The following is a 19,466-nucleotide window of genomic DNA, read 5'->3' on the forward strand; positions in this document are numbered from 1 at the left end:
ACATTCAAACAACAACTAATCCCAATACTATACAAATTATTTGATATGATAAGCAAAGAAGGAGTCCTACCAAATTCCTTTTATGACACAAATATGGTACTGATTCCAAAGCCAGGTAGATCAAAAACAGAGAAAGAAAACTATAGACCAATATCCCTAATGAACACAGATGCAAAAATCTTAAATAGAATATTAGCAAAGAGACTCCAGCAAGTAATTAAGAGGATCATCCACCATGATCAGGTGGGATTTATACCAGGAATGCAAGGATGGTTCAACATTAGGAAAACCATCCACATAATTGACCATATCAACAGTCTAACAAACAAAAATCACATGATTATCTCAATAGATGTTGAAAAAGCCTTTGACAAAATACAGCATCCATTCCTATTGAAAACACTAGAAAGAATAGGAGTAGAAGGACCTTTCCTAAAAATAACAAACAGCATATATCTAAAACCATCAACAAGCATTATATGAAATGGGGATAAATTAGAAGCCTTCCCAATAAGATCAGGAGGGAAACAAGGATGCCCATTATCACCTCTATTATTCAACATAGTACTAGAAACACTAGCAGTAGCAATTAGAGAAGAAAAAGGAATTGAAGGTATCAAAATAGGCAATGAGGAGACTAAGCTATCACTCTTTGCGGATGAAATGATGGTATACTTAAAAAATCCTAGAGAATCAACTAAGAAGCTTGTAGAAATAATCAACAACTTTAGCAAAGTTGCAGGATACAAAATAAATGCACATAAATCATCAGCATTTCTGTATATTTCCAACACATCAAGGCAGCAAGAGGTAGAAAGAGAAACACCATTTAAAATCACCCTAGACAATATAAAATACTTGGGAATCTATCTACCAAAACAAACACAGCAATTATAGGAAAACAACTACAAAACACTTTCCAAACAAATAAAACTGGATCTCAACAATTGGAAAGCCATTAATTGTTCATGGGTAGGACGAGCTAACATAATAAAAATGACCATCCTACCCAAATTAATATACCTATTTAGCGCCATACCTATCAAACTACCAAAAAACTTCTTTACTGAATTAGGAAAAACTATAACAAATTTCATTTGGAATAACAAAGATCAAGAATATCAAGGGAAATAATGAAAAAAAATGTAAAGGAAGGGGGCCTAGCAGTACCAGATATTAAACTATACTATAAAGCAGCAGCCATCAAAACAATATGGTACTTGCTAAGAGACAGAAGGGAGGAGCAGTGGAATAGACTTGGGGTAAATGACATCAGCAAAACAGTGTATGATAAACCCAAAGAGCCCAACTTTTGGGACATGAATTCACTATTTGACAAAAACTACTGGGAAATTTGGAAAACAATATGGGAGAAATTAGGTTTAGATCAACATCTCACACCCTACACCAAGATAAATTCAGAATGGGTGAATAACTTGAATATAAAGAGGGAAACTATAAATAAGTTAAATGAACACAAAATAGTATACTTGTCAGATCTCTGGGAAAGGAATGATTTTAAAACCAAGCAAGAGTTAGAGAAAATTACAAAATATAAATTAAATGGTTTTGATTATATTAAGTTAAAAAGGTTTTGTACAAACAAAAACAATGTAGTCAAAATCAGAAGGGAAACAACAAATTGGGAAAAAAATCTTTATAACAAAAAACTCTGACAGGGGTCTAATTATTCAAATATACAAGGAGTTAAGTCAATTGTATAAAAAATCAAGCCATTCCCCAATTGATAAATGGGCAAGAGACATGAATAGGCAATTTTCAGGTAAAGAACTCCAAAGTATCAATAAGCACATGAGAAAGTGTTCTAAATCTCTAATAATTAGAGAAATGCAAATCGAAGCAACTCTGAGGTATCACCTCACACCTAGCAGATTGGCTAAGATGAAAGAAGGGGAGAGTAATGAATGCTGGAGGGGATGTGGCAAAATTGGGACATTAATGCCTTGCTGGTGGAGTTGTGAACTGATCCAACCATTATGGATGGCAATTTGGAACTATGCTCAAAGGGTTATAAAAGAATGCCTGCCCTTTGATCCAGCCATACCATTGTTGGGTTTGTACCCCAAAGAGATCATAGATAAACAGACTTGTATGAAAATATTTATAGCTGCGCTTTTTGTGGTGGCAACAAACTGGAAAAGGAGGGTATGTCCTTCAATTGGGGAATGGCTGAGCAAATTGTGGTATATGCTGGTGATGGAATACTATTGTGCTCAAAGGAATAATAAACTGGAGGAGTCCCAGGTGAACTGGAAAGACCTCCAGGAACTGATGCAGAGCAAAAGGAGCAGAGCCAGAAGAACATTGTACACAGAGACTGATATACTATGGTAAAATTCGAATACAATGGACTTCTGTACCAGCAGAAAGCAATGACCCAGGACAGCTCTGAGGGATTTATGGTAAAGAACGCTACCCATATTTAGAGGAAGGACTACAGGAGAGGAAACATATAAGAAAAACAAATGCTTGAACGCATGGGTTGAGGAGAACATGATTGGGGATGTGGACTCGAAACTACCACACCAATGCAACTAACAACAATTTGGAAATAGGTCTTGAACAAGGACACATATTAAAACCAGTGGAAATGTGCATCGGCTATGGGTGGGGGTAGAGCAGGGGGTGAAGGGAAAAGTAGGAGCTTGAATCATGTAACCATATTAAAAATGAATATTAATAAATGATTAAAAAATTTAAAAAGTGATTTAGAGCATTTTTTCATATGACTATAGATTATTTGATTCTTTATCTGAAAACTATCTGTTCATATCCTTTGACCATTTATCCTCCATATGAATTTTGCTATTGATTTTAGTGCTACAAAGTAATACTTGGGTAGTCGACATGGCATCAAATAAGTAAATAATTTAGGTAATATTTTCATTTTTGTTATATTGGCTGAAGCCTATCCTTGACCAATTTACATTTCTTCAACCATTTAAGTCTGTTTGTAATGCTATAAATATTTTGTAGTTGAATTCACATAGTTTTTCTTCATTCTTTATATTTTCCTGCATTTTATATCTTCCCTAGTTATTTTAAACTGAATTTCTCTTTGTATCCCTACTGGCTAAGTATGATGTAACAGAATAGTTAGAAATGTTAATTATATGAGTAAACTTATTTAATGACCTACAATCTTGGTAAAGGTTTGATCTGATTAATTTTTAGTTAACACAGTAGAATCATTAGGTAGATTATCATATCGACTTGGTTTTTGATATTGTTAATGCTATCCTGATTACTGGAGTAATAGAACTTAATGAGGCCTTAGAAATTATCTTCTCCAAACCATCAGTTTTCAAATTACTAAATTAAGACCCAGTGGGGTCAATTGAGTTATAGATCAAATTGGTAACAAGAAACAGAGTACAGATTCCACCCAGATGTTCCAATTCCAATTTTAATTTCAATTCCAATTTCACTATTGTCTTTATATTATGTCACATTGCAAGGGCTATTTCCTTACTTTATGCTAACTCCAGTCATATTTCTATGGATACCACTGAAATCTTCAAGCAGAGGAAGCAGCTGTGTCTGTTGTGGCCTCAATTGTGGAGACCTCTGCTGGCCCATAGGTAGGGACTGAAGCAATGGACACCATGGAGTCTGTGGACATTAGGTACTGACAGTAGTAGTTCAAACCACATTGTTTACCAATGAATGAATTTGGAGGTCCAAGGAATGAGGACTGGAAGCCTACTCTGTCCTGGTCTTTGGCAGTAGGAGAGGAGGAGTGAGGAAGGACCTTGCACTGGTAAGTGTAGTTACTAAGGGACTGGGGTCCTATAAACTCTGGTCACTCCCAGAAGAGTAGAGTCCCTGGTTGCTGCCACAGTGGGAGGCACTCTAACTGCTTGCAGTAGCAATGGAAGAACTGAGCACACACTCTGGTTGGAGCACCCTGAGGTTAATCATGCACTGGGGCTTAAGTGGAGGAAACAGGATTGCATCAGACCCTGGACCATAAATTATTATATTATATTATATTATATTATATATTAAATATGATCCAGGTAAATATATACTAAAAAAAATCCTTAAACCTGAAGTAACAAACCCCAGCTAATTAGGAACCATGGAATTCAAGTAAAAAGCCAATAATTAAATCTAATGGCGTGGCTGCTAAATTTTTAAAAATTTAAAAAACAAAATGAGCAGGCAAAGGAGAATGAATCAAACTACTGTTAGCTATTATGGGTATGGAGAAGGCTTTAGCTAGAACTCAGAAGTTAGACAAGTAAAAACATCTACTTTAAAAACAGCAAATGGCCATAAGTTCTAAAAGAGCTTTTGGAAGAATTTTAAAAAGACCTCAAAAAACAAATGAGAGAAGTGAAGGAAAAATCAGAAGAACAATGCTAGAAAATCAAGAAAATTATGAAAGAAAGATAATCCAAATGGGAAAAGACCCAGAAACTCTTGGAAGAAAACGATTTATTGAGAACTATAATTGGACAAGGGGAACCAAATGATTTCCCAAGACAACAGGAAGTAATGAAGCAAAATCAAAAGAATGAAACAATGGGAAAGAGTACAAAACATCTCATCACAAAAAAATTTTATCAGAGGATAAAATAGATATTGAAAGAATCCACCAATCACCACCTCAAAGATCCCAGAAGATAAAAATGCACAAGAATATCATTGCTAAGGTCTGTATTTCCCAGGCTAAGGAGAAAATAGTATAAACAAGAAAAACCACTATTTAAAACCTGTGGAAATACAGTCAGAATAACATAAGACTTAGCAGCCACAACATTAAAAGAACACAGGACATGGAACATAGCATTTTGCAGAACAAAAGAACTGGTTTACAATGAAGAATGACATATTCAATAAATATGAGCATAATTATAAAAGGTACAAAATGGATTATTAATGAAATAAAGGAATTGCAATTATTCCTGGGAAAAAACCCAGAACTCAGCAGAAAATCTGATCTATAAGAAATATACAAAGTTAATGAAAAACTAATGATAATCAAACCAAAAGTTCACAGTCCTGTGTGGGAAAATGTCATCTATGGCCCCTGGGAAGAGCATCATTGCCTGAATGTTTTGAAGGGAAACATGAGCTGAAATAGTGAGATAGTAGTGGAATAGACTAGGAAGAGTTGGGTTGAATGGCTATCTCATATGCAGGAGGAATGACTGAAAGAACTGCTACAGAGAAGAAGAGGAGGAAGTGGAGGGCTGGTAGCACTAGAATCCAACTCTCATCAGATCTGGGATAAAGAGTAAACAACATACACAATTAGAAGGGTAAAAATTTTCTTAATGTGCAGAGAAATAGAAAGGAAGGGGGACAGCATGAGGGTGGGCCTGGGTCAAGGATCAAGAGATAAGGAGGTAAGTTGAGTGGATAGGGAAGAACTCATCGGACAGGATAGGAAAGGGATTTTAAGATTTTAATTCATATCAAGAAGTAGGAACAGTTGTGGGGATAAGAAAGGGATTTTTGGAAAGACAAAAGAAAGAATTAAAAGTTAAAGGGTGAAGAGACAAGGAAAGAACCTTTGGAAAAGTGGGCCAATTTGGAATTGGGAAGACAAAGGAAAAGGATAAGAGAGGACTTTGGGAAAGAGGTATGAATTGGAGAGGTAGTGAAAGAAGGAAAATCGACATCTGAGGAGAGATACAATGGAAAGAAAGGAAGACAGGGATAGTGAAGAGGAACAGAGTAGATGGAAAGGTACAACTAGTAACTATGACATTGAGTATAATAGGATGAATTCACCAAATGGAAGAAAATGGATGAGAGAAAGTTTAAAAAACCAGGACCTGACAATGTATCCTGGAAGACACTGAAAATGAGAGATAAATATAGAATGAAGCTGAGCATCTGGTAGAGAATATACTATGTCTCAACTGATCAAGAGAAGACAGGGGTAGCAGTCATGTTCCCTGATAGAGTTGGGGCTAACATAGATATAATTAAAAGGGAGTCTATATTATATTGGGCAGGTACTATGGATAATGAAATATTATTAGTATTGGACCTGTATGTACAAAGTGTTATAGCATCCAGATTTTTAAAGGAAAAACTAAAAGAGATACAGATGGAAAAAGATAACAAAACAATAACAGTGGTATGTTAATTTTCCCCTCTCAGAAGTAGATAAATCTAATGAAAAATTAAATCCCAAAGAAGCTAAACAGATGAATAGAACCTAAGATAAGCTAAATATGATAGATATCTGGAGAGCTCACACATACCTACGGGAGGTGAGTAGTAAATATGAGCATGTACATAATCCAAACATATTTTCTGGTGGGACAACGTCTTAAATAAATATTCTGCAAATGTCTTAATTTAGCATTTATCATACAATGGAGGTAAGCCTATATACCTGAAGGGTTGTGGAACTGGAACAAAAGTTCCATTGGGTACAACCAAACTAGAAAGACTTGGTCTTAGAAAGAGTGTGATTTTGGAAACAGATTTTTGTTTGTTGCCTATGGACCAATCTAGCTAAATATGATCCTGATAATGAGAACCAGATGGGTTAAAGTGATGAAATTAAATGTTGATATGAACATGCAGGAATAGGCCTAATATTACATTGCCATGATTTTTTTTTAGAAAACAGGATGGAACTATACATCAAGAGCTGTAAAATTGTTCATGCTCATTGACCAAGGGATCTCATTAATAGGATTAGGCCCTAAGGGCATCATTGAGAGGGTAAAAAGCTGTATGCACATGAAAATATTCATGGAATATAATGACAATATAACTGGAAATAACATGAATGGGAGAAATGGTTGAATAGATCATGATATTTGAATGTAATGGATTGCATTACTTTATTAGAAATGACAAATATTGGAAATTTAAAGAAAATAAGAGAACCATATGAAGAGATGAAAAGAGAATATGAATAATACATGCTATGATTACATTTTAAAAAATAACAGCCAAAAAATAAAGAGAAAAAATATCCAAGAAAACAAATTGAAATGAAATTCAAAAGCAGAGGATGTTTATATTAGCACACATATATGATTTAGAGATTTTTTAACTTTTTAAAAATGTAATTAAATTTAATCTTAAGATATAAATAATATGAAGTTTATGGTTTTGCATGTAATTTTTAATGCATTTGTTTAGGTTATCTTGTTTGTTTGTTTTTAGTGGTGGAGGTTATCAAGTATACAATAAAAAAGATTCAAAAAATATTGTGACCAAACAGGAGCCTAGACATAATACATAGAAAAGTAAAGAATTCAAAATATGAAACATTAACTTTATTAACATGGCCACTGTGTAAATTTCTTTTGCTTGACTACACATTTGTAATGGAGATTTTGTTTTTCTTTTTGGCCTCTATTTGGGATGTCGGTATGGGGTGTAAATGAGAGAAGGTATAATTTTTCTGACTTAAAATATATACATATACTTTTTGAAAAGTTTATTATATACTTTTCCATAAATGCATAAAGAATCCATAGTAAAGTGGGCTCGAACTTAGAAAGTATATGTCACAAAGCAGTAAAACTCACAGCTCCTGGTTGCTGGAAGTACTTTCTCCAATTTGTGAGGTATTCAGAAAGTTCCCTTTAAGTCTGATGTCTCCATTGGTCCTTGTCTCTTGATGCAGTGCCATCAGCTGATCCACAGATACTACTGGGACACAAATGGGAAATCTAAAATCTATGAGACACTGCAGAGTTTACAAGGTCATACTCTGGCCAAAAAAAGGAAGTAGAAGATCTGAGTTGAAGCTGGAGCAAAAGACTCTCTAACATCCCACCCCTCTAATCCTCCTAGCCACTCTTTTGTAGAGCTTTTACTTCAATTCCACACTTCCTTCAACTTTTCAAATCAATCCAGTTCTAATTAATTTGATCATTTATAGATCATCCTTGAGATGTGGCCAAGTTTCTTCTGCCTATCTTAACAGAATTCTTGTGAAATACCATTCCAGTTTAAAGGCACTTTTGAACTCATTCTAAATCCTACAATCTCACCTAGTTAACCTGTCAAGGCTAAAATGGGATAGGCAGATTTCCATTTCAATGTCGCACACACCTCCCCAAAGTTTAATAATTGTTACCCTCACAAAATCTGCTTAAGTTTTTTAAAAGGTAAAAGCCTGGGCGCTTTTTAGGGACATGGTAAAGTCCTAGGTTTTCATTTTGAATGTCCTTCCTCAATACTTTGTACTTCAGAATATCAGGAAAAGTCCATGCGGCACATTTCATAATCAAATTTGTCAATTAACATCATTCTATTTATCCAATGGTGGTGCAATTTTATAAACCAATACCATTTCACAAAAGTTCCAATAAGTTAATGTCTATTTTGTTACTTGCAAAAAGGTTCTCCAAATCCAAAACAATTTTTTAATAATTTTTATTTTTTAGAAAAGTTATCCACGGTTACATGATTTATGTTCATACTTTCCCCTTCACCACCCAACATATCCCCCATAGCCAATGCACATTTCCATTGGTTTTAACATGTGTCATCGATCAAGACCTATTTCCAAATTGTTGATAGTTGCATTGGTGTGGTTGTTTCAAGTCTACATCCCCAATCATGTCCTCATCAACCCAAGTGTTCAAGCAGTTGTTTTACTTCTGTGTTTCTACTCCTGTAGTTCTTCCTCTGAATGTGGATAGTATTATTTTCCATAAATCCCTCAGAATTGTCCTGGGTCATTGCATTGCTGCTAGTACAGAAGTCCATTACATTCGATTTTACCACAATATATCAGCCTCTGTGTACAATGTTCTGGCTCTGCTCCTTTCATTCTGCATCAATTCCTGGAGGTCTCTCCAGTTCACATGGAATTCCTCCAGTTTATTATTCCTTTGAGCACAATAGTATTCCATCACCAGCATATACCACAATTTGTTCACCCATTCCCCAATTGAAGGGCACACCCTCATTTTCCAATTTTTTGCCATCATAAAAAGTGTGGCTATAAATATTTTTGTACAAGTCTGTTTATCTATGATCTCTTTGGGGTACAAACCCAACAATGGTATGGCTGGATCAAAGGGCAGGCAGTCTGTTAGAGCTCTTTGGGCATAGTTCCAAATTGCCATCCATAATGGTTGGATCAGTTCACAACTCCACCAGCAATGGATTAATGTCCCAATTTTGCCACATCCCCTCCAGCATTCATTACTCTTCCCCTTCTTTCATTTTAGCCAATCTGCTAGGTATGAGGTGATACCTCAGAGTTGTTTTGATTTTCATTTCTCTAATTATTAGAGATTTAGAACACTTTCTCATGTGCTTATTGATAGTTTTGATTTCTTTCTCTGAAAATTGCCTATTCGTGTCCTTTGCCCATTTATCAGTATCTTGATTTTTTGTGCAATTGATTTAGCTCCTTGTATATTTGAGTAATTAGACTTTGTCAGAGTTTTTGTTATAGTTTTCCCCAGTTTGTTGTTTCCCTTCTGATTTTTGGTTGCATTGTTTTTGTTTGTACAAAACCTTTTTAATTTAATGTAATCAAAATTATTTATTTTACATTTTGTAATTTTTTTCTAACTCTTGCTTGGTTTTAAAATCTTTCCTTTCCCAGAGATCTGACAAGTGTACTATTCTGTGTTTGCCTAATTTACTTATAGTTTCCTTTATATTCAAGTCATTCACCCATTATGAATTTATCTTGGTGTAGGGTGTGAGATGTTGATTTAAACCTAATCTCTCCCATATTGTTTTCCAATTTTCCCAGCAGTTTTTGTCAAATAGTGGATTTTCTGTTTCAAAAGTTGGGCTCTTTGGGTTTATCATACACTGTCTTACTGACATCACTTACCACAAGTCTATTCCACTGATCCTCCCTTCTGTCTCTTAGCCAGTACCATATTGTTTTGATGACCGATGCTTTATAATACAGTTTAAGGTACTGCTAGGCCACCTTCCTGCACTTTTTTTTTCATTATTTCCCTTGATATTCTTGATCTTTTGATCTTTGAAATGAACTTTGTTATAGTTTTTTTCTAATTCAATAAAAAGATTTTTAGTAGTTTGATAGGTATGGCACTAAATAAGTAAATTAATTTGGGTAGAACGGTCATTTTTATTATGTTAGCTCATCCTACCCATGAGCAATCAATGTTTTTTTCCAATTGTTTAGATCTAGTTTTAAATGTTTGGAAAGTGTTTTGTAGTTGTATTCTTATAATTCCTGTGTTTGTTTTGGTAGATAGATTCCCAAGTATTTAATATTGTCTAGGCTGATTTTAAATGGTGTTTCTCTTTCTACCTCTTGCTGCCTTGATGTGTTGAAAATAGAAATGCTGATGATTTATGTGCATTTATTTTGTATCCTGCAAATTTGCTAAAGTTGTTGATTATTTCTACTAGCTTTTTAGTTGATCCTCTAGGATTTTTAAAGTAGACCATCATATCATCTGCAAAGAGTAATACTTAGTCTCCTCATTGCCTATTTTAAACCTTTAATTTCTTTTTCTTCTCTAATTGCTACTGCTAGTGTTTCTAGTTCAAGGTTAAATAATAGAGGTGATAATGGGCATCCTTGTTTCCCTCCTGATCTTATTGGGAAGGCTTCTAATTTATCCCCATTGCATATGATGCTTGTTGATGGTTTTAGATGTATGCTGTTTATTATTTTTAGGAAAGGTCCTTCTACTCCTATTCTTTCTAGTGTTTTCAATACAAATGGGTGTTATATTTTGTCAAAGGCTTTTTCAGCATCTATTGAGATAATCATGTGATTTTTTTGTTAGCTTGTTGATATGGTCAATTATGTGGATGGTTTTCCTAATGTTGAACCATCCTTGCATTCCTGGTATTAATCCCACCTGATCATGGTGAATAATCCTCTTGATCAGTTGCTGGAGTCTTTTTCCTAGTACTCTTCTTAAGATTTTTGCATCTATGTTCTTTAGGGAGATTGGTCTATAGTTTTCTTTCTCTGTTTTTGATCTACCTGGCTTTGGAATCAGTACCATATTTGTGTTATAAAAGGAATTTGGTAGGGCTCCTTCTTTGCTTATTATATCAAATAATTTGTATAGTATTGGGATTGATAGTTCTTTGAATGTTTGATAGAATTCACTTGTGAATCCATCAGGCCTTGGTGATTTTTTTCTTAGGGAGTTCTTTGATGGCTTGTTCAATTTATTTTTCTGATATTGGATTATTTAAGTATTCCCTTTCTTCTGCTGTTAATCTAGGCAATTTATATTTTTGTAAATATTCATCCATATCACCTAGATTGCTATATTTATTGCCATATAATTGGGCAAAATAGTTTTTAATGATTACCTTAATTTCCTCTTCATTAGAGGTGAGGTCTCCCTTTTCATCTTTGATACTACTCCACATTAGATGGAGGAGGGGAATCTGAGATCTTCTTCCTTTCTTTCCCCTCCTACCCAAGAGTTCCAAGAATTCAGGCTTTTTTTTCTCTTCCCCCCACCCCTCCACATACCTTTTAAGTTGGGTTCAGCTGGAGGATCCCCCAGCTCTATTGTGTTGTCAGATTTGGTTTTCTGTTCCCTCAGAGCCCTTTGTCCTTAATTGGTGGCGAGGGGCTTTACGGAGGTTTTTTGTCTTGCTGCTTCTACACTGCCATCTTCCCAGAATTCATCCCAAAACAATTTTTAAGAAGAAAAGGGAAAAGAAAACCAAGCATCTTTTCTTACTGAGAAATTGGTCTCTTAAAGAATTTTCTGTGAATATGAATTCTTCCTCTTAAGAATCAGGGGCTTGCACTGACTGGAAACAAACCTTTCGACCTTTAGGTAAGAAATCAAAACTAATTGGCTTCATGCTTTTGTGACTACAATACATTGTACAATGGCTTAGGGTTGAGATCAAATACCATTGTTTGTCCCAGGAAGGGGTCCCTCTACCCTGGACTCAGTCACAAACAAAACCAGCACTGGTTCCTAAAAGTACTGAAGTACTTGACCCAATCTTTTCCCTACTAAAAAGAAGTCTCTAGTCTGAATCCTCCCATCAAAAGTTTTGGTTTAATAATTTTCCAATTTTAAAATGAAAAGAAAATCAAGCTTCCTTTAGTTCTATAGCCATCTCAGACCCTCAAGGGAGAAAACAAATTGTCCTATGTAAAAAGTCTTTCACATTCCCTCAGCACATAAATGTTACCCAGCTGGGGTCTACAGAAAATTTTCTTGGTTATCTTTTTCTACAAATGACACACAAAAAATTTCTAGGAGTCCCTATAACATTGGCAATCTACTTTAAAGTCTAACAAATTTCCTTTGGGTCCTTGTTCCAAAAGGTACCCTGAAATTATTCTCAGAGAGTATCTGCAATTCAAGGGTACTCCTACTAGAATTCCAAATTCACCAAGTAACAGGACAAATAGAATCAGTAAAAGACAATAAAAAATAAAATCAAATAAGCTCTGAATAAGTGTGAAGTTCCTAAAAAAGGGGATTAAATATTTAGGATTGATTGGGATTTCTAGGGTAGAAAGCAAAATTTATCCTATGGCTCTACAGTCCAAAGGAACTAGAACAAAATATCTGGACTCATCCCAAATAAGGCATGGAAGATTTCTATATAACCATTTATGATTTCACAGTTTGCTTCAGACAAATTTCTAGGCACTAGAATTTCAGCAAATTAGAGCAAAATAGAGCAAACTCTACTTCTTGTAAGATGAATATATCTGGACAGTTCCCAGGGATGTTGATAGGACGACAGACTCTTAAGATGGAGTCTGTCTGGGCCATTCTCCTATCACTCTTACTGAGAGGGCATGAGGTATTCTCTGTATCAAGGTGTTTACAGAAAACGGGCAAGTGACAATAGCCTGATAGATGTTTCTTTTTGGGTATAATGATGTGAGGTACCCAGGCTTAACAGCCCTTTTAGTCAGACCACCTTGTCAGGTCAAGGCAGCATAGCAAGGGGGCTTGACCACTCCCTCTTGTTCCTTCTGTATCTCTTTCTCAAGAATCTCTTTATCTGACTGCTTTTCAAAGTTTATTATCATTGATATTAATATTGTAGGAGAAGGGGAAAGGGCAGTGGTAATAAGGGGGTCCTGAACTATTTCCCAATCAAGGTCCTTCTTCCTCTGGTCACACCAAACGGGGAGACTGAGAATTCACCTTATCCCTAAGCTAAATACAGATAGATATTGAAATCAGGGGTCTCTGTTTGTAAGGCAGATAGCCTTTGAGTCTTCTCAGTTGGCCTGAGGCCTGGGGTAGGGGTAGAGGGTGTTGACCCTCTGAGGCCCTGGTGTATCCTGGAACTCTTCCTCAATGATCTCAGGTTAAATCAGGAACAACACAGGTTTTGGGGTATCCAACTCTCTCCAGGAAATCCTTTTTGAAGCCTTCTTTAGATCTTGAAGTACCCAAGGTCCTTCCTCTCCCTCAGAGATCCTAGCATGAAGATCCCAGGGTTCTTTCCTTCCTACAATCCTTTGCTCTCCCAGGCTCAACTGATACTCTGTCACTCATCTCTGTTTCAAACATTCCAAAAGGCTCCACTCTTGCAACTCTGTCCTTACATTCTCATATAATCCTCAAAAGCAGTATTTACATAGGATTCAGAATTACAACAAATATAATTATTTAAATATTCAGCAAATGAAAAAAGCTCAAAAAATAATTTCAAAAAGAAGTGGCTTGACTTTTAAGGAAATACTCTCCCCCTAAAAAATACTGCTATACAACTACAATTTTAAAATGAAAGAAATTAAATGATTTTTTCCCCAGTGTATCTAAAGCTTGTGATGATAAAAGTCCTAGTCTCCCATGGCTCTCCAAGGTTTTTGACAGATAAGGAGCCCATAATGTAGTAAGGGTCTGAACTTTTTCTCCACAAGCAGTGCTGATTATATTCCATACCTAGCTCCTTTGATAATGTAAGGGATAAAAAGGAGTTTTTGGTTGGATATATTAATATTTAAAGGTATGGTCACCAAGGAACTGAATAAATACCAATTCCTAAAATGACTTTAGTAATTTATTTATAAAATATAGGAGAGAGTGGAAGTAGAGAGATGAGAAGAGGGTAGAGTAAGAGATCTAGATTAATGAACTAGATTTGTATTCAAGTCTGGGCTTTACTCTGGTAGGGCTCCAGAGGCCCAGCCAGAGAGTCCAAAAGTCAATTAACAAGGGGTTTAGCCACTAAGGCTTCTCCCAATCAAGGGCCCCTCTGGAGGCTAAGGTAGTCAGCCTACATCACACACCACATGTAGTTCTAAGGGAAAGATTTAAGAACAGTATCACCAAGGTCTCATGGTCCCAGGTCCAGTGCTCCTCCAGGTCCAAGTCAGGAAGAAGAGTTCCTTCAGATCCAAGACATGAACCAGAAGCCAGAAGCTGAACTCACTGAGTTCTCTTTTAAAGGAGCTTCTTTTGCATCACTTCCTGTGCCTTCCTTCTAGTTTGTGTCCAATCACAACAAATGCTTTTCTTAGGACTGCCCAGGAAGCAGTCAGTAAATTCTGATTCATCACTCACTCTAGCACACATGGATCACAGACCTCCCAACTTGTGAATTAAGTGGAGTTGTTTACACTTTTGGTGATTAGATTTGAGAATGGGCAAGGTAGATTTAATCTCATTATCACAATAACCACATATGGTAGAGAAGAGCCTTTTTGATCTACTGTGGAGTCAGAATAGGTGAAATCAAAAGACACTAGATTAGACAAGGGAATATCTCATCTCCATTCAGGCTTGGCTGTGTTTCAGTGAAGAAGAAAAGTCCAAGCTCTTGATGGAGAGGCCTGAGGCCTTTTTTTTTGCCCAAAGAGAGCATCATAATGTAGTGAACAGAAAGCCCGGTTGTGTCCCTGTTGTCTTTTCTTCCCTGTTTTAGGTGAAAGAGAATGGGTGATAGTTCTGAACTTGTAAGCTTCAAAAGGTCAGAATGGTAGCATAGAGGTCTAGGTACCAGAGTCCACAGAAACCTAGCTGTATTTATTGTTTCTATGATTTGTGTTTTGACCCATTCATTCTTTAAGATTAGGTAATTTAGCTTCCTATTAAACTTATTTTAAACCCTTATCATCTACCTTAGAATCAATACTAAGTATCAATTCCAAGGCAGAAGAAGAGGTGAATGGCCTAGGCAACTGAAGTTAAATGACTTGCCCAGGGTCACAGAGCTAGGATGTGTCTGAGGCCAGATTTAAACCACAATCCTCCTCACTCCAGGTCTGACTCTCTATTCACTAGCCAAGGTGTTCTAGTTTCCAATTAATTTTTAATCTGTGCTTGAAATGCCCTTCATTGAATGTAATGTTTACTGAATTATGATATGGAAAGGGGTTTGTGATGAAGGCATTAGCAAATCATTCCTGAGAATGGAACTATATATCAATCTCGATTTTAAATAAAATACAAGCAAAGAGATTATAGCAATATATCCACAAAGATCAAATACTATGAACAATTAATTTGGGATCAATTCATACCAGTAATGTTCAAAACTAGGAAAACTATAAACATAATTGATCACATCAATAAAAAATAATAAAAATAATGTCAATAGATGCAGAAAAAGCTTTTGACAAAATACAAAACCTATTCCTATTAAAACACTAGAAAGGAAAGTAACAAATGGATCTTTCCTTAAAATGAAAAATAATATCTATTTAAAACCAAGATTATCTGTAATGGGGATAAACTAGAAGCCTTTCCAATAAGATGAGGGGTGAAGCAAATATGTTGAGATTGCCATTATTATTCAATATTGTACTAGAAATGCTAACTATAGCAATAAAACAATAAAAAGAAACTAAAAAGAATAAGAATAGGTAACAAAGAGACAGTACTGTCACTTTTTGCAGATTATATGATGATATACCTAGAGAACCAGAGAGAGTTAATTAAATTAGTGGAAACGATCAACAACTTTAGCAAAGTTGCAAGATATAAAATAAACCCACACAAAATCATCAACATTTTGATAGATTACCAACAAAACCCAGGATGAAGAGTCATAAAGATAAATTCCATTTAGAATAACTGCAGATAGTATAAAATTCTTGGGAGTCAACTTTACAAGATAAACCCACAGGAACTATATGAACACAATTACAAAATGCTCTTCACACAAATAAGGACAGATCCAAATAACTAGAGAAATATTAATCACTCATCAAGACAATATAATATACTGATATATATAATACATAAGACTATATAATCACTCATCAAGACAATATAATAAAAATGATCATCTCTAAATGAACTTATTTAGTGTCATATCAATCAAAGTACCAAAGAATTACTTTATGGAGCTAGAAAAAAATAAAATTAATCTGGAAGAACAAAAGGTCAAGGATATCAAGTAATTAAAGTAATTATTAGGAACTATTTTGACTCAATTATTTGATAATAAATCAATTAAAAAAGTAAAGGATGGGGGCAATTATAATTTCTAATATAGTTTGAGGTCTAGTACTGCTAAATCTGAAACTACATTACAAAGCAGTAACCAAATGAGCACAGTAAGTTAGTGTTTGGTAAATCTAAAGGTCCCAGACATTGGGACACAAACTCATTATTTGACAAAAAAAACTGCTGGGAAAATCATAAAGTAATCTGGAAAAAAACTAGGCATAAACCAAGGTCTCAAACCACATACCAAGGTAAACTCAAAATGGATACATGATTGAAATATAAAAGGTGATTATCATAAGCAATTTAGATAAGAATGCAAGAAATTATAGATGAAATCTATAAATAGGAATTCATGACCAAACAAGGGGTAGAAAGGTTCCCAAGGGAAAAAGTGGATAATTTTATTACACAAATTTAAAAAATTTTACACATACAAAACTAACGCAACCAAAATTAGAAGAAAAGCAGGAAACCAGGTTAAATTTTACAGCAAGTTTCTCTGATAAATGTCTCATTTCTCAAATATGTAGGAAACTGAGCTAAATTTTTTTAAAGCAAGAAGCATTTCCTAACTGGTAAATGGTCAAAGAATACGAACATACCTAGCTTTCAGAAGAAGAAATCAAAGTTATAGTCATATAAAAAAGCTTTAATTCATTAACAATTAGAGAAATTCAAATTTAAAAAAATTAAGGTACCACCCCACACTTAGCAGATTGGCTAACATGATAGAAAAAGAAAATGTTAAATGCTGGAGGGATTATGATTAAATAGACACATTAATATATTTTTGGTGAATCTATGATCTAGTCCAGCCATTGTGGAGTACGATATGGAACTATATAAATGCTTAAAGGGTTATAAAGCTATGCATACCCTTTGATCCAGAAATGCCATTACTAGATATATACCCCAAGGAGATTAAAGAAAAAAACACCATATTTACAAAAAAATATTCATAGCAGCTGTTTTTTGTGGTGACAAAGATTTGGAAATAAAGGAATGTCCATCAATTGGGAAGTAGCTGAACAAATTATGATATATGAATACTACTGTGATTGTAATAAATGATAAAGGAGATGGTTTCAGAAAAACTTGAGAAGACATATGAAATGATGAAAGTGAAATGAGCAGAACCAGGAGAACAATATACACAGTAACAGCAATATTGTCAAGATAATTAATTGTAAAAGATTGAGTAACTCTGATCCCTATAATAATTCACCACAATTGCAAGGGACTGATGGAAACTGCTATCCATCTCCAGATAGAGTACTGATGAACTTAGAATGCAGAATGAAGTATTCTTTTCTTCTTTTCTTTCTTTTTCTTGCTTCACCCCTCCCAACACAGCTAATGTGGAAATTTGATTTGCTTGACTACATATGTATAATGGGTATCATTTTTTTTTTGCCTTCTCAATAAGTGGAGAACGGAGTGGAAGGAGAGAATTTGGTAGTGAAAAAAAAATTCCTGGTCCGTGTTTGCTAGTAAAATGACCATTCTTTGGCCAAACCTATTGCTTGTTTGTCTCCCTTTGTCACCATTTAATTTCTACTTCAAGGTTCTCCCTAAATCTTCAAGGTGTCTATCTTGGAGTTTCACATTCATTCACCTAAGATTAGGAAACAATACAAAATAGATAGCTTAAAGACAGGTTTGGGCTTGCCTCTTTTACGTTGTTGTCAAATGCACATTTGTAAGTGCTGTGTTTAATATTCCTTTTCTGTGAACTAACAAATTGCCTGTCCCATATATAATTCATATTGTACAATGAAGGTAATGCTAGCTTATAATCATTCTTAAAGGGACACAATCATACAGGCATTTAGAGGTTGAGTTTCAATATCTCAAAGAAAATAAAATTTCAAAAGAATGGACTCCTATTCTAAAATTTGCCTATAACAAGAATGAAGAATTTCCCCAAACTCTTAGGCAGGTTTGTCTTCAAATAAATTTAATTAGGCTTCTGTAACAAGTACAAGAAGGTGATATGCCTCTATATATCTTCAGCAATAGAAAAGCAATGTGGTTTTAAGATCTTAGTTGAAATTTTTTTGAAGTCACAGTATTGAGGCTTTTGGCAGGAGGTGGAGGTGAGGTTGTGGCCTGGGTTGGTCCAAAGAGCTTAGAGAATTGCTAAAATGAGCTATGGAAGCAAACTCTGAGTTACTTGCTAAAGCAGATCATAGGAAGACCAATTGTAGTAAAGTTAAATTCTGTAGTGGATTCTCAAGTTGTCCTGGGTTGCCTGGATGGGGTACATGAATATAGCTCTGGAATAAACAGAAGAATATGTAAATGGACAACTAAAGAATAAATATATGGATGCAATTATCTGAAGAAACAATGTATTATATATTAAATACACAGAACAGAAGAATGTGAAGATATCAGAAAAGGAATAATTTTTGGTAGTTTTGTATTTTTTAAAGAAACTTTCAAAAAATGTCTTTCTATTTTTATTGTATAGTTTTCCAGTTTTCATTGTAACTTATGGACTGTCTTGAGGAAGGAGGTAAAGATTTTTAAAAATATACATAAACTAATGGTTTCAGTTGTACAGTTTTTTTATCCTTTAAGTTCTGGTCATTTTCTTATCACTCTCAGTGATAAAAGGTAACATATTTTTCTTACCTACTGCTGCTGAAAAAAATTTATAGTAATTTAAATTACTATATGCAATAGGAAGATGTCTTTTATTTCTCATATTCATGACTGAAAATTAAACAATTGGATGGGACAATATTCAATTCAACAATTTAAAAAAACCATAGTATCACTTCCTACCAATATGCTATGTAAATATGAGGCAGAATACCCATCTCCCATATATGTCCTTTAGCAAAACCGTAATGTTCATACCATACCAAATAATGATTAAGAATACAATGAGAAAGTACATCTTCTACTTTAAAACTGAATGAGATCAATAGGAAAGGGAGTTTCTCCAGCAAAGAGTACCAGCACTACCAGTGATAGTTTTCAGGAAAGCTTTCAAGACTATCTAGAAGAGGTAGTAAAAGAAAAATTCTCTTAGAAAAATTCCCAACACTCTGGAAGGTGTGGGATATGGCAACAGGCAGTGAACAGGCTATCATTTCTTGC

At 34.8% G+C, this 19,466-nt stretch overlaps 1 pseudogene; it reads left to right on the forward strand.

Annotated features, from left to right (window-relative positions):
• Positions 1-18,766, forward strand: part of LOC123241420 — a 22,284-nt pseudogene extending 3,518 nt beyond the window's left edge.
• The last annotated feature ends 700 nt before the right edge of the window (positions 18,767-19,466 follow it).

The sequence above is a fragment of the Gracilinanus agilis genome, chromosome 3, assembly GCF_016433145.1.
Source record: "Gracilinanus agilis isolate LMUSP501 chromosome 3, AgileGrace, whole genome shotgun sequence".
NCBI classification, from domain to species: Eukaryota; Metazoa; Chordata; class Mammalia; order Didelphimorphia; family Didelphidae; genus Gracilinanus; species Gracilinanus agilis.